The 17338-nt window shown below is 44.2% G+C and overlaps 1 protein-coding gene across 10 annotated transcripts in view; it reads right to left on the bottom strand.

The window, feature by feature from the left end:
* Nucleotides 1-17338, bottom strand: part of LOC146822959 (serpin B6-like) — a 183451-nt gene that overhangs the window by 165811 nt on the left and 302 nt on the right. For 2 of the 10 annotated variants that reach the window (XM_085607119.1, XM_085607124.1), the window contains exon 1: nt 15161-15373. The exons of 4 other annotated variants lie outside the window; for them this stretch is intronic. The gene's annotated coding sequence lies outside the window, so the exon portion shown is untranslated. Of the gene's footprint in view, nt 1-15160; nt 15374-16899; nt 17031-17338 lie in introns of those variants that run through there. 4 more of the 10 variants (XM_085607120.1, XM_085607125.1, XM_085607129.1 and 1 more) reach the window with 4 other exon arrangements.

Genomic DNA, 17338 nt, shown 5'->3' with positions numbered 1-17338 from the left:
ACCTGAGGTGTGGGGTTGGCAAAGGTGGGGACACCCCTCTTCCTGGCTAGGTTTTTCCGCCGCTCCCCACGCTCAAATGGGGGATAGAACTGGTGGGAAACAGTTACTGATAGCAGCAAAAGGCTGGGGGCACCTAACGAAGGCGGCAGACCTTTGAAACTCCTTCTTCGTGGACCCTGCCCATCCTGGGGAGGAGGCATGATCCCTCTGCCCAGGAACTGCTTGCTTTCCAGACCTAGAGAGCAGAGGGCTCTCTACCCAGGGGTCCAGAAACATGTCTGAGGTGGCAGATGGTTAGTAGCAACACAAGGGCTGGTCAGGTTTCAGGGGCATCTCGAAGATGCCCTCTGGGTACATTTTACATTAAAAATCTGACACTGGCATCGGTGCAGGTTTGATACCAAATTTTTCAGTGTTCAGTAAAGCCATCATGGAGCTGTCGAGTTCATGATGACATACTCTTAGACCATGTACTCAAAATGGCTCCACTGCACTTACAATGTCTGTGAATGGCACAGACACTGCAGGGGCACAGTGCTTGTGCCACTGGGCCCTCACCTGTCGTATAGTGCACCCTGGTAGAGGGGTGCCTGGTCTATGCCACAGGCAGTGTTCATTAGGCATGGCACCCAGGGATGGGTGCCATGTGAACTTTTGGGTTTGGGGCCCCACTCTGACACAGGCTGCAGGGTGTATGGGTCAGGTGAGGAGTCCCTGTGGGTGGCATAATACATGCCTCAGCCCTCAGAGGCTCTCCCTTGTCACAAGGCTCTTTTGTACCAGTGGTAACTTTTAAAAGGACTTACATGTGGGCCAGAGGTTGTGCCAATTGTGGGTGCAAAGGTAAAGTTTTGGGAAAGAACACAAGTGGTGGGGCCTGGTTAGCAGGATCCTAGCACACACTTCAGTCAGGCTGGCATCATTTCTAGGCAACAAGTTAGGGGGTGGCCATGCTAAAGGGGGCCCTTTGTTCACGCTGCACATAAAACTAGAACCACAAGAAACCCAGAGGCCCCAGGTACACATGGATGGGGTTAGAGTCCCTAGATTGGGACCACACTTTGAAGAACACTGGACACACACCTGCAAGTCAAGCAACAAATATGAATGCGGTGTGTTTTGGAATAATAAAGTATAGGTCTTTTTTGAAAGAGAAGCACTGGGCTGGACAATCGTCTTATTGGTTTGTTAGGTGTAGTGTTAAGTGCTGACCCACAATACCCCCATACTAACATCTCTAAGAAGCCTGTTACTGCTTGCCAAGTGTTGAAAGGGTTGTACTCCATCCAGTTTGCAGAGTCATAGTAGAACAGCCCAGAGGACAATGAAGGCAAACAACCTGGGCTCCCATGTCTGTGGCCGAATAGCATCTACCTGTCCTGTGGCATCCCGAATGGGGCCTGACATACAAATTTATGTTAAATATTAATTCAAATGTTCTGAAATGCGTGTCCACCCAGCTAATAAATGTATATGGGATTTGTGCTATCTACCTTGTACTTTTTTTTTTTTTTTTTTTTTTTTTTAAATATGAGGCAACACCACTCGGGGTTTCTCTAAAACGTCGAAGCTAACTTGGCAAAAGAGAGCTAAAATACTTAGTTATAATAAAGCTGTGTGAAGACTAAAGATTCGGCCATTTTGTGAGGTAATACTCCACTCAGGCCAGGAAGCACATCTCAAAGAAACACAACATGCTGTTGTGGCCCTCGTTGTCTGAATGGAATTTCTTCCAGGGCATTCATGTTAAGGGTCCCACGAGAGAGTTCTGTTATTTTCAAAAGCTACGTTTTCTAAGCTAAATGAAACAACCAGTGTCTGAATTAAAGGTTTACCAAACTTCAACAAATTAAACTAACTCTGATGCAGCAATGCCCAGTATAGCTAAAGTTGTATGTGACATAGACTCAAGTCAGCAGATAGTTGAATTAGATTAAAGGCCTCATGATCGGTCATCTTTCTGTGCCTCTCAGGTTGCAGGCTCTCAGTGCACTAATCTGAATTTCATAATTTGATCTGCAGATGCTTTAATCCTATTTTTGTAAATCTGGGTTGCTTGCGGGGTACTGATATGTTAATCTCTTTGGGCCCAATTCCCAAATAGCTCAAATTGATACTGTAGGATTACTCTTACATTTGGAACACATTTCTGGTTCTCCCAAGATTCAGGAAAAGTACCAGAAATATTTTACGAAGCCTTTGACAATCCTTGATTTCCTGAAGTACTCCAATCTGAAAACATTGATACAAACAGATTTTCCACCAAGTGATAACTTGTTTATGCATAATTGTGATGCAAATGTGTACACACAACTTATTACATGGCACAATATTGAACATATTATAAAATAATATTCACCCCACCAATAAGAAAATGGGGATGTTTGCTTTCCATTTTGACAGAGGAAGCATGCTTAACCATGCTTTTGAGCGGAGTATATCTGTGTATTTCCGTGGTTGAGCAGCATCATCAGGGGATATTTAAATATCCAAAAACACTAAGGTTTTCTGAGTGATCACCTACTTCTACATGGAATTCCTTCCAGAAATGCCCACATTCCCATTCTGCTGCAGTTAAGAATGCAGACTATTCATCGTTCTGACAGTTTGCATTTATGAATGTGTTTTGCCGGAGTAAAATACTGCTGTCCTGATTTTGTGAATCAGGATGTGGACTCGGTCATCTCGCGTTGCTAGTTTAGTGCAGCTAACTACAATTTAGAAAAATGTTTGCAATTTGAGCCCTTTACTTTTAGGCATCGCCTGAGACAACGCACATACACTGTCGGTTGCAATGATCTATTGTTTCTATAAAAAAAATAAACAAGAAATTCTAAAAGGGGACTTTCAGTCCACCTGTTACTTAGCATTGATTGGCTTTGTTGCCAATCTTACTTTCTTCCTTTTCATTGGAGAGTGTGTGTCAGTGCCTGTCGGCATCACTTCACCTCTGTGTGTTTTCTTTCCTTCCTTGGAGCATGAACCAAGTACTGATTGATTTTTTTAGCGCTGCTCTGGCGAAAGCTTTAGTAAATGGGGGATTTGGAAGTGCAAACTAGTGCTTTTCAGGCCTCCAAATACAGTGCATGTGCGTCGGGCGCGCGCACCATTTGGCAGCCTGCCTGATCACTTTCGCGGCCGCTTTGAGGTTCTCAGTGAGCCGCGCGGCCACTGAGAACATCAAAGCGGTCGCGAAAGTGATCACCATTTGCCACCCCCTCCCTTATCCCACTTCCTGCTTGTTATTTTATACTTGCCTCGTTCCTCCGTTGTCCCTTTGTAGCCCTTTTCGTTTGTTTTATTTCTTTCTGCAGTCTGGCTCTCTTATCTTTTAGAAGGGCTTTTCGGGTAGTCATGAGTAAGTAAAGTAAATTATTAAGTAATAAGATCTTCTGGTCTTGACTTTACACATCAGATAATAAATGCTAAAAAGGATAATTGGCTATTGAGCAATTCATTTGGCCTAATTAATCTGACCTTTCCTTTATAATGCTTCATTTTTGATGAGAAAAACTAGCTGAATTCATAAACTTACACCAAGAAGTAAATGTGCAAATTATGTAATTTTAGCTGATACTACTGCTTCCATGTAAGGAACTAGTAATCATACATTTTAAAATGACTTAGTATACCATAGAGCTACCAATGAGGAGTAGCTGAATAGATCACTGAGACCAATAGTATTGTAGCAGGAGTATCGTAAACTTGGAGCGTTGTATATGGAATAGTTGGCATAGGGACTCTAGAGCAGACTGATTTACAGAAACCACATTGTGATGGTATGGGGCTGGTTCTAGACATCACACTGCATTTTTCATATTTTCACATCTGGATGCATAGTTAATGTGTGGTTGTACGAGGTTGCAAAGATTTTCCTTCCCAAACTTTGTGAAGATGTCTTCAAAACTTTTCAAGGTTCACAACCTCCTTAAACACCGCAACATTTTAATTGCGAGAAACAAATCTGCAGGGTTTGCTAAATTAAACCTCAGCAAAACCAAACTCTCTCTAAAAAGTTTTACGTTTACAAACATTCTCACGTTTGTAAAGGGAAAACATACATTTAGTAAAACTATGCAGGCAGAATTTACATTTCACCAACTCGAAGTAATAGCAAGCATTTGCAATGCAATAGGTCTCGCATTACTGAATCTTTGAGCTGCTATTGGTGTTGCATTATCATTAGCAATGCCAGTAGCTCAAACTTTAATAATGCAAGACCTATTGCATTGCAAATGCTTGTTTGACTAGTATTCTTCCACGTACCTTGCACTCAGATTGTTGTACTTTTTTTTTTGCAAGATAGCTTCAAGCCATTAGAGCTAAAGCCTTCTTAAAAGTATTTCCAAAAGCTGAACGCAAACAACTAGCAATAATGAAACTTTGTTGCACGTGGCCAATTTCTGAAACATACACTTTGGCCACCTGTCGCTTTACCGCTGCCCACCCCTGAACCCTCAAGTCACCCTCATCTCCCTGTACCTATGACCCCCCTTGAATCCTCATCTCACTCTCGCCTCTCTTTACCTATAACCACCCCCAAGCCCTCAAGTCACTCTCACCTCCCTTTACCTCTACCCACCCGGAGACCCCAAGTCACCCCCACATTCCTGTACCTCCACCAACCCCTGAATCCTAAAGTCATTCACCTCCTTTTATAGCTACCCTCTTCCGAACCCTGAAATCATCCTTAACTCCCTTTACCCACCCGTGAACCTTCACATCAACCTCACCTCTTTATCTCTACCCCCGAACCCTCAAGTTGCCCTCACCACTCTTTACCTCTACCCAACCTGAAACGCTCAGCTTTCAGAGGTTCTTTTTCCCCCCTTTTATTCGCACACCCTTTCTCCCTGTCGAATTGTTGCTTGACCCGATTCTTCCCTCCTCCTATGCTGTTGCTTGTCTTGTGCGCCACTCCTCCCCCCCATGTTGCTTGCCCCAATAACTCCCAACCCTCCCCCTTTCATTGCTTGCTGACGTCCTGCCAGAAAACAAGCACCCAAAACTCCCGCCAACAGGTTTCAAGATCACACAAAGATGCAAACGGCACTTTGTTGATCAAAGATACTGTAAAGTACTCCCTCGATATTTATCTCTAGGCTCAGTTGAATCGCCTGACAAGATACATCTAAACTGATCGCTAACAATAAAGAGCACATAAGGGTGCGTATTATTGTTTTCTAGCTATGTTTAAGCTTAGACAAATCCTAATTTTGCCGTATTGAGAAATTACTTTTTCCTAGCAATCACATTTCTGGCAACTTGGATATTTAAATAAATCCCTCCTGCCCCTCTTATTTATGCATTTAAAGATCTTTGAAATTAGTGGCTTTCCGTGATTGCCTTTAAAGAATTGTTAACTCACAACGCAAGTCATAAACGCTCAGCTTACTAAAGAGAAAAAAGACAATGTCACGTGATTTCATAAAGCAGTTTTACTCTGATATGACACATACTCTTGCTACACTATGCCTTTGAAGCATAAAAGAACACAAACTCTTAATTCTTAGTGCAGGATTTGCAGCTTTCTTGGTCGGTAGGTCAGGCAAAGCCTTGCATAGTTCACACAGCACCTGTGGCAAATCGGTTTCCAACCTAATATTACGATAATAGACCTTCTGCTCCTCCCTGTTATTAAACATCTGTGGCAAGTCACACCCGATTAACATTGTTGGAAATACCAAATATCATGCAGAAGGTCATTACAATTTCTATCCGTGAAATTAGCAAAACAGTGAGAATATAATAGTGCACCCGCCTGTCAAAGGTCAACAAATCAGCGCCAAGTGGCCCCTGGCTGACTGACCAAAGTGGCTACCTAACTTGAGAACTCCAGTTTCTAGCCACAACATATCCAGAAAAAATTCTCAAGGGTGTGCACCATCAGCTGACAAAGCAGAGGGGGAACATATTTCCAAGGGACAGCTGGAATGATCCCTTCTTACATGCAACTTCAATGACTAACCGTGGCCTGAGCGTGACTGGCTGAAACAATGTCCAGGCATATGATGGGTGCAGAGAATGGGCAGTGGTTCCTCCCACTGAGGTCAGCGTATGGATTGCCCAGCTCCTGGCCTGCCTTTCAGCCTTGGGTGACAGTGTTGGCTGCAGACCAGGGCTGAGGCAATGAGTGGAGGCCAGTGAGCTCGAGTCTAATGTGGGGGCATCATATGCCTCTGCTAGAAGGAGTGTACCTGTGCGGAGAGAGGTCCTACCAGGCAGTTTCACTGTGTGTGCCAGGTCAAGGACCATGACCACTTGAAGATCCTACCCTGCAAAACCTGCTCCTCCAAAGGGGAGTGCTGCACAACACTAAAACATGCAATAACCGGAGATGTGTCTGGCTTGATTGTGCAGCGCATTCTCCAACTTTCTATGGCATGAAGTATAGACTTCCAAGCCTGTCATCTGCTATAGAAGGATTGCATATGGCCCATATATAATTATAATTGCTGAAGCCCCTCTGTTACAGCACTTACTGAGCCCCATGGAGTGTGGCATAAACCTAGGCACTTCTTCCCTATGAACGACTAGCTTTCAGGTGCTCAGCATGAGCAAAAGTGATCCCAAGGAGAATAAACTCACCTTTGACAATAGTCACTCAGATAAAGCCCCAGTTAACAATACTGCTAATGTACTGGACATGGCTGAGGAGGGGGATCTGTTGCCCAGAACCAATAAGGGCAGGACTTGAGAACTTCTGATGGAGATGTAAAATAGCCTCCAAACAATAGATGGGAAAATTGATCACCTAGCAGCCAGCCTAGCCAAATGAAAGACAGTCTAGACAACCATGGGCTTACCACTGACAATGCCAAACTCTCCACTAAAATTAGGATGAAGAATCGCATTTCACTGGTCTGGCACAAACCACTGAGACGGAGAAAATAGAAACTTGTCGAAAAGCTACTTGGTGATATATTTGTCAGTCACAACTTCTCTGATCCATTTGTTGTTGAGAGGGTCCGCAGATCCCTTGGCCCTAGACCCCTTTTGGTGCTCTGAATTGCCCAATTGCTGCAAGCCTCCTAAATTACACGGAAAGAGACATGGGTTTGAAACTAGCCAGAGAGAATTAGTGCCTGGATTTTAAAGGAGATGCTCTCCCAGTGTACCCAGGCCTTGCCACTGCCATGCACAAAGCTAGGCATGCATTCACATATGAAGAAGCATATTTGATCCTTGGACATCCGCAATGGTATAATATGTCCTGCTGGGCTTTGACTACAGCTTGTGGGCTGGACGCTGGTCTTCAACTGTCCAATCTAAATTCGGCAGACGTCCACTCAACTGCAGAGATGGCACGCAATGAGAGAAATGCTATGAGGGAGTGGATGCCATTAGTGTTATATCTTTTATCGCCTTGATATTGCCCTGCTTGAGTAACATTTGGAAATTAATCAGAAGAGAAAATGTGTGATTGATGGAAAGGACATGTTTCATACATCATTTTCTGCATAGTGATAATCAAGTATTGCTTGAATACCCTCGCGGTATTTAATCTAAGGTCATGCAGTATTTCTTATTGATTACTGAAGAGTTTCTAGAAGGTACATAAAGAGGAGTCCATTCATTGTTGTTGTTCAAAATAATACAATCTCACAAAATCACTGTCCAACAGTGATTCAATGTAGCCAGACAGACAAGCGTGTGCAAGTCTCTGGTGAAGGTGAGAGACCCAGCAGAGCTCTGTCCTGGCCGCTGTGGGCAGACTAGGCTTAAAATCGGGTGAAAAGATAACCAACAAAAATGAAAATTTGGACAGTTTTGTTGACTACCACAAAAACTTGTACACTTCTAAATTGTCTTATACCGTGGGATAAAGTGAGGAATACCTGGCTGAGATCACGCAAGCCTGGGTGGAAGGGGTTGCTGGACTATATGCTTGAAGCAGTAGCCCCTGGTGAGGGGTGCCCGCCACTGTAAATACTGCCATTTTAAAAGCAGGTAAGGCAAAGGAGAGCAGATCTTACAGGCCATGTTCCTTGCCAAATAGTGACAATGATATAACTGAATGGTGTACTTTTAACAGACGGAACAAGTTAACAGGGAAACTTATCCTATATGACCAGGCAGGTTTTATTCTCTCTTATAATTTGAATATATAGTTTGCAAAGATTCATAGGATTTGGCTGGAGAGTCATGTAGTCTATTTCTTCAAATGTCGAAAAGACACTGGACTCTTGAATGTCCATTTTTGCTGGCAGTGATTCGTAGGATAAGCCTGTGTAGATATATACATTTTGTATAGCTCGTCAGTCTGTTCTATGCCGTCCCCTCAGCTTGGGTGCATATCAGTGCGTGTGTATATCCCCTCTTAGAAATTGGCATGGACATATAGCAAGGTGGCTTTCTCGTTGATTGAGAACCTATACAGATAGGCATTGCATTCTGTACGTGGCGGTTCCCATTGCCACTCTATGCTGGCGACATACTACTGTTTGGAAAAAAATACGGAACACAAACTTGAAGCAAATAATACGGGATATTGTACAATTTGACGACATACTAGGCCACAGGGTGAATGGAGGAAAGTCTGAAATGTTGCGGCTTACTGATGATACTGTAAGCAAGTGCTGGAGTATCATCTGACGTGGGGGAAGACTCCAATAAATACCTGTGTATTCTTGTCAGCAACAGCAAAATGGCTCTTGAATACAACTATCTCCCTGCTGATCATGCAAATAGAATAGGCAGAACTGAACTCACATTGCCCATGTTTCTATACTTATTCACAAATGTACCTATACCACGAGGTACACAACGCCCCACATTTTCCTTTTGAGAGGGATCAAACAGAAGTGGGGACTGCACAAAGTACTGGCATTGAAACTTCCTATACCATGCAAATACATAGAAATTGGTGCACGCACATTAGGTGATTTGGACATCTGCAAATAAAGTTGGCGAAACAAAGGTATACTGTCGATAAAAGCCCACTACTAAAAACCCTGCACTACTCCTGACACTGGAGTAGTAGTCAATTGGTTTATTGTTTTAAGTTAATAAACTTCATTACAATATTACCACACACATAAACTTATGAAATATAACTTACAAATATTAGAGGAATTCTACCCACCGACCACATATTTATACAACAAATTCTAAGCGATGGATTGCTAGGCTATATACATTTTATAACGACAAATGACTCTTCCTGAATGAACTGCTAACAGAATATTGGAGTTTGCCTGGTATTTTAGGGTCCTGTAGATGCAACCCCATTTAGATTACAAAATTATATCAAACCAACTATTTTAGCCATTACTTGCATACAGAAGATCACAATTGCTTCGCCTTACGTTACGGTCATCAATAGGTGGAAGTCGGTGATTAATCTGAAACCTGAATCTTATATTAAAAGAAGGAACTAGAGAACTCCGATTGAATAAATGGTGTTAAATATAAAGGAGAGAAATCGGATTTGAGTAATAAGGGGTTGGAGCAGGGGGTAGCTGAAGTTAAGTCAGCAGATTCTTGAGGACTGTTTGGCCTTGGACCGGGCATTGAGCATTCCATGGCTGGTCCATGTTAAGGCATCTTTTCTTTCTTTTGGAAGGTCTGATATTTTTTTTTAACCCAACTGATCTCTCTGCTCATGAGCCGGGGAGTGTTAAAAGACTGTTTCTGGAACGCTGCCGCTTGGAGAGAGAAAGCCTAGACCTCCAGGAGCCAGCAGTTAGGGGCCACGTGCTTTTAAAAACTGTACAGGGTTTGGAGCCATACTTGGTCCTGGTTCGCTCACAGCATAATAGGTTCTTACTGGGCAGGTTTAGGTTTAATCACCTGTATCATTTTTAGGCCTCAAGGCACGGGTGGGCCCGGCCGGAAGGAAGAAACTCCTGTGGCTGCGACAATGCGTCTCTACAGGATTTACTTCACTTTACTATGCTTTGCTCCTATTATAGCTGGCCGAGGAAGGGTTTTTTAATCCCTTTACACAAAACATTGCAAGTTAGGCCTGTCTTCTTGTATTTACAGATGCTACCCACGGTCCAGGTCATTTTTACTGTTTAATCTTTTTTACAGGCTGTTCGGGCATCTAGGGAATCGTGACCGGACTAATTTTTTTGTGTTTCCTGTTTTTATAAGTAACTGTACTTTTTGGGGGGGTTTTTTGTCTCTTGATGAACTTGATTCTCTCACATGGAGTGCACTCTTTAAGGTGATTTTATTTACCGAATAAAGAAATATTGATGGAGTAATTTACCTGTACCAGATAATGTCACGGATTGGTATAGTATAAATTTAAACATTACAGAAATTATTATACCCTTTACTGGAATACAATGAATAATTACTCTGGTTACTTAAGCATGAAATTGATTACTGAAAGAAAAAAATACTTGGTTCTTACCTTTTTTTTTAATGTAACAGATAATTACTCCAGTTATTTTATCATGCAATACATTATGGAAGATTACTCTACCTCGTATTGTATTCCAGGAGCTTATTATGGTTATTGTACTCTGCATTAGATTATAGATAATGAATCCATTACTTTCCCCAAAGCTAAATTACATTATAGGAGATAACTTTCCCTTGCATAGATTACAGATGGTTACTTTGATTGTTTTACCGCACAATAGATTGCCAAAGAGATTAGTCAAATTGTTTTACCTTGTATAACATGACAGAGGGAGATTACTAAACACAAAATGTATTGCAGAATGAAAACACCACCTGTAACTTAACCATGTATTGGATTGCAGAAAGAGATTCATTTATGTGGTAGGTTAGGAAGGAAATTACACAGAGTAATTTACTCCACATTAGATTATAGGAGATTACACAAACTACAGCACACTGCATGAGATACCAAAGATTAGTAGTTAATTTGCTCTACATTCATTCACAGTAGTATGGTAGTCACATTCTTTCTCCAGCATCTAGGAAATACTGAAAGGAATAAAATCTTTAAAAAGCATCATGTTAAGGTGTCCGTCATCAGTGAACACTTTGTATAGTGTGTCTGACTGCAGAGCACGACATCCAGCTGGACGAGCAGAGGTAATGCCCTCCATATATAGCCCGCCTTCACGCCCCGTACAGCAATGTTTGTGCTGCACTCCTCTCTGGAAGCAGAGGAAGCCATATCCCTCCCACGGTTGGTGCACCTGCTAGGCATTTGGTGGAAAGAAATATATGTTTCATCCTGTGTCATTGTGAGATCAAAAGGAACAATACACTACATCAGGCTGGGACTGGGACCCAAAAGCAGCCCTGGCAAAACTGCTCAAACCAACATTGTTCCCTTCCTTCCCTCCCTCTTGCCATCTGAGCATCCTCTGTATTCTGTCTCTCCCCTCTTTCTGCTCACTCACTGACCCCTCTCTGATCTCCCTGACCTCTCTCACTACTCGCCCTCTCTCTCACTAATCTCCCTCTCTCTCACTAATCTTCCCTTCTCTCACTAAACTCCCTCCCTCATCTCCCTATTCCCTCACTCATCTCCCTCTCTATCTCTCTCACTCATCTCCCTCTCTCTCTCACTCACTCATCTCCCTCTCTCGTCTCTCTCACTCATCTCACACATACTCACCTCACTCATTCACCTCTCTCACTCACCTACCACTCACTCGCTCACCTACCTCTCACTCACACCTCTCATACCTCACTCACACCTCACTCACACATCTATGTCTCACTCACTCACCTATATCACTCATCTCTCTCACTCACCTCTCTCACTCACTCACCTATCACCTTTGTCACTTGTGCCTCTCACTCACTTGTGCCTCTCACTCACTCGGGCCTCTCTCTTTTCACTCACCTACTCATCACTCACTCACTTACTCATCACTCACTCACTTACTCATCACTCACTCACTCATCACTCACCCCTCTCACACTCACCCCTCTCACACTCACCCCTCTCACACTCACCCCTCTCACACTCACCCCTCTCACACTCACCACTCTCACACTCACCACTCTCACACTCACTCACCACTCACCACCCTCACACTCACTCACCACTCACCACCCTCACACTCACTCACCACTCACCACCCTCACACACCACTCTCCACTCTCCACACACCACTCTCACACACCACTCTCACACTCACTCACACACCACTCTCACACTCACTCACCACTCTCACTCACCACTCTCACTCACCACTCACCACTCTCACTCACCCGTCTCGCACTCACCCGTCTCGCACTCACCCGTCTCGCACTCACCCGTCTCGCACTCACCCGTCTCGCACTCACCCGTCTCGCACTCACCCGTCTCGCACTCACCCGTCTCGCACTCACCCGTCTCGCACTCACCCGTCTCGCACTCACCCGTCCCGCACTCACCCGTCCCGCACTCACCCCTCCCGCACTCACCCCTCCCGCACTCACCCCTCCCGCACTCACCCCTCCCGCACTCACCCCTCCCGCACTCACCCCTCCCGCACTCACCCCTCCCGCACTCACCCCATCTCCCGCACTCCATCTCCCTCACTCCATCTCCCTCCCTCCTTCACCTCTCTCCCTCCCTCACCTCTCCCCCTCATCTCGCTCCCTCCCTCATCTTGCTCCTTCACTCACCTCTCACTCACCTCTCTCACACACACATACACCTCACACACACACACCTATCTCACTCACCTTGTTCTCACTCACCTTGTTCTCCCTCACCTTGTTCTCCCTCACCTTGTTCTCCCTCACCTTGTTCTCCCTCACCTTGTTCTCCCTCACCTTGTTCTCCCTCACCTTGTTCTCCCTCACTCACACACCCACCCACCTCTCTCGCTCACCACTCACTCACCTCTCTCTCTCAATCAATCATCTCTCTCTCAATCAATCATCTCTCTCTCTAAGCCATTGCTGTAGTTAGCCTTGGGAAGAGTTAGAGAGGAGGCATCGGTAGAGCAAAGCTTTCTAAACCAGCCTCCAAACGCATGGTGGAATAGAAGGACTGACTAGTCCTGTCACACACACTTTGTAGTTGTTCTGGTCCAATGATTATATGAAATTAATTACAGAGATCCCCTTTCAAGTAGGAACATGTAGACGTTGATGCTTTATGCATAGAAATTTGCATGCCCCAATATTTACCACGTTTTTTGCCACAGTTATATTATGGTAGGTTTGGCCTGCTGAAATTAACACAAGAGCACAGACTTCCTTAATAATTACCGGAGGCAGCAAACACTGCACCACTTATAACTGTGATCCATGCACAAACCTGTTTCTGCACAGGGATCGTAAAAACTGCGTAATTCACTATTGAGACATTAACAAGAGCAAGCAACTACTGTTCCAAAGAATATGCCCCCATTTACATAAAAAATGGTCAATGTGGCATGCGTTCAGTAAACTGCATTACATCACGATGCTGTAAATAGGTGGATTATTTAATGTACAGAGAAACACAACACATTGTGGCCTTAACTGCAAGGTCCAGGGGTGCACCAAAGGCCCCTGCAATGTCAAGGGTCAGGCATTCAACATTAGAACTATGAATAGCTGTGAGATATGGGAGTTTCAGGGGCCCTTCCTCGCATTCTGTTGGACTGGCTTTAATTGATGGAATCAGTTGATGCTTTGTGATTACAGATTTATTCTTTTTGACTGAAAATGCATAGGAGTTACCAGCCGAGTTGTGAAGTGCGTACTTTTAACAAACAGTTAATATTTTAAAAAATGCCTTACATACAGTCTGGCCTTTACTAAAATCTATATTTCGGAAGCACCATTGTATCTTCAACCTTTAGGCACGTTTTGTAGCATTCTATCTTATTCAATGCGAGTTTCAAAATAATGACTTACATATTCACAGTGCTTTCTGTCACAGGCTGAGACCTCGTAGCACTAAAAATACACAAATCACTATTCTCCACTGCAACAACCAAGATTTAATTCTGGGGCGCTCTGGTTACACACAGACCACTGCACGACATTAACTAATAGAGGTTTCATAATGTACTACAGTGCATTGCCCACTGATTAATTTGACTTTAACATTTATTTTTCATTTAAGCTGCACATTAATTTATATGCAACTCCCTGAAGGTGAAAGTTGGAGAAATTTTTTTTTACTGAATACTTAGTTTTTTAGCCACACATTTGACCCCGCTCCCTGCTCACCTACTCCGCCCCATTGCATGCAGCATCACAGTTCCCATACTTTTTTATATTCACTTCGACCCCTGGTAGGGCCCATCATCTTCTATTACACCACTGTCCTGGGCCCTCACTTTTGTAAAGAAGTATGGAGAATTGCTGTTTATTTCAGTGAGGTGCCCAAAGTGTTACGACTATGCCCAGACGAGGGTCTCCTCCTCACTGTGTCACTGGAATCAAGCTGCTCCCGACTGAAGAGCCCCACCTAGGGTGAAACCGGTCCTGGGTAGCTTGTGTCCCAGTTCAGAGAGGGCCTGGCTTGAAAGTGCACACTGGACGGTTCCTACAGTAGCAAGATCAAGACTGATGTGCCTATAGACAGTTGGGTCTAATCTAAAGTGCCATTGTGGGCAACAACAAAAAAAGATGGACTGAGAGGCTATATAGAGAAATTAAAAGTGGGGGTGCACAAATGAGATAGTCCAATGAGCCAAAACGTTGTAATTAAATGTCCTGTTTAATTCAAGTTAAATTTCGGTAGAAAAAGAATGGTCAGCCAACGCGTTTCATTCCCTCAAGGGGAACTTCATCAGGGCTTGAGTCAATGTATATGTTCTTGAAAGTAGAACAAATCTTGGAATTTTCAAGGAGTATAGTCTATTTAACATATACTTCAGATTTCGGCAATCGTCTAAAACGGGTTCCTAGTATGTCAGCGTGTTCCTCAATTGGCTACCCTGAGTAATTACCAGTGGCTGAGAGTTCACAGATTCCATCCATTACTCTTGCTCACCTCTGTTTTCAAAAACACAATTGCTTCTAGCTGGGTGCATTAACAGTAAGTGCCTGATCGCACTAGTCTTGATGATGGGTACAATCGTGAGACTACTGATGCCTGTTACTTCGAGTGTGAACCGAAAAATCATAACATACTAAGAGAACAAGACCTGACCGGCAAAACTAAAGAAACAATATCCCCAAAGTGTATCTGTCTGCTTTCCTATGCGGCGGAGATGATCAGAAATGAAGTTCCGGACAAGTCTGTTACTAAACCCACGCGCGGCTGCTGTGGCCCTCGAACCGAGATACTCACTGTTTTCTGCAGAGGTGTTTTCCTGGGTGTTGCTGCTGTGGTTGGGGTGAACTCTGCCCTTGCTGCAGTGTAGCTGGTGCTGGTGCCCGAGGCTAATGTACCTGAATGGTGACGGCACAGCCCACGGCCTCGCCCAGAGGGGAGGGGCGGCCGCAGCAGCTGGGAGGACGCAGCACACGGCCACCCCCACCCCGGCGATGACAGACCGTAGGCGGCATGTGGAAGGGCGGGCACGCCCATCTCCCTCCCTGCAGACGAGCTATTGATTCTCTTTCGAGGAGAATTTCAGGAATAATTGTAGCAGTCTGCTATATGTAGTATATTTCATAGGAATCTAATATAGTAAAACTCTCAAGTTTCACAGGTTCACACGTGTGTAACTCTTCCATTCTAGGTTTCTACTTTGCACTGTGTGGCTTCTCGTTCTGTTTATCGGATTGAAATCCTGGATCGCCTAAGCTACTCACGCACACGTTTAGAAAATTGTAAAGTTCTGTGGTGGTCACTCATCTATCACGACGATCTGAGCTGTCTGTATTTGAGAAACCCGGTTTGCACCACACACTACCGCAGTATCAGAAATCGGTTGCCATGTTAAATCCCCTTCCCCGTACGAAAATGCAAATATCGATGCAATCTTGCTTGAGGCCTTGACTGCTGTTTCATCGAGTTTCTCTGCTTCACCCACTCCTACACAAAGCGCCGTGTCCGTGCAGAGCACCCCGAGTTACTCCCCTCTCTTCAACCTGCTATGGATCGGAATTCTAAACATTTTACTGCAACAACCCTCTGCTTAAGTCACCCGTTTAATAAATTATTTCAAAACGAGTCAGTCTGTTTAAAGTAATAATTAAATACAAGGTTATTAAATATATTTCGAGTTCTTTAAAATTGGCTTAACTCTGCATTATATAGAGCCGTGTAACTACCATGCTCTGCAAAGTTTGTAAACGGCTAAGAGGGAATGTTGCGATAGAACATCACCTCACGATATCCGAGCATCAGTTGTAAAGGGTTGGACAATAGCCTGGGGCATAAGAAGAAATCAAAAGCAGGCAACCTCGGTATTGGACAACCCCAGCTTCAATCTTCTAGAACTCTGCAGCCAGATTACAAATTAAGCATTGGTTTTAAGCGTAAAGACATGCGAGGAGGCCAGACCGTGCAACTTTAATTTGTGACACATATCAAGCGGTTACCGCTCTGGTAGGAAAAGGGGTCCCAGTTCGTCTTAAAAAAGGGCAGGGCGCCACGCCCTGCAACGCTTTCCGACGGAGGGAAATTCCTCAGCCGCCTGCGCAGAGGCCACCTTTGGACGGCTTCCCACAAATCTACCCCGCCCACCGTTTGCGAGTTTGAAATAAATACACTGTATCCCGTACAGACAGCCTCTCTGCGCGAGCGACAATAACGAAGCTCTAATTTTTGCACTTGAGCTGTATATTCACTTGAAAAATAACAACCACACCTCTGGACTCTTCTGTGTTGTGTAGGGGGCCCGGACTGACACGCAATCACCCAGTCAATTTTGAACTGCACATGCGTCGGTTTCCTAGGTACGTTTTGAGGGTCGCAGTTAAAAACGGGAAATTATTTGCAGATAACGTGTACAAGGGGGGACTGCAGAGCGAGGGTATGAACTACTAATACTAGTCTGCTCCTGCCCCTACCCATAACTCTTACTGTAAGACTTAATGGCACCGTGCGCTCGCTCTCAGGCAGAATGTCTCACTCCTCACCTGCTTCGGGACGGGCGTGTATTCTTCTTGGAGTCTTCCAGGGCGTGGACCGGCACAGTGGGACACTACTGTCCTGCAGATACAAGCACGAAAGAGCTTGAAAAACGACAAGCCCTGCCCCTGCACGGACGCATAAAGCCCAAAGGGTAAAGTTACTCGTAACACTGCCCTCTATTAGAAATTTTAGTATTGATTAACCTCATTTTTATGTGGCTGTATATTAGTCTGGTACTTCTTACTTAGCGTGTCCATAGCTAATGGCAGTGCTGGGAAGTACAAGCAAATATTGCGGCCATCTTGGAATAGTATATATTGTTTTGTTTTTTTTAATGCTCCTTTTTAGGAGTTAGAGATTCCAGGCTGTTAAATGAGAAAGTGTGCAAAAAGTGGAAGACACGAATTAAATGCATACCCTCGTTTAAGAAAAGCTTTGCTCCTA

Source organism: Triturus cristatus, chromosome 5_2 (genome assembly GCF_964204655.1).
Source record: "Triturus cristatus chromosome 5_2, aTriCri1.1, whole genome shotgun sequence".
Classification (NCBI taxonomy): domain Eukaryota; kingdom Metazoa; phylum Chordata; class Amphibia; order Caudata; family Salamandridae; genus Triturus; species Triturus cristatus.
Note: the sequence above shows the minus strand (reverse complement) of the source record. Positions and strands in the feature narration are given on the sequence as shown.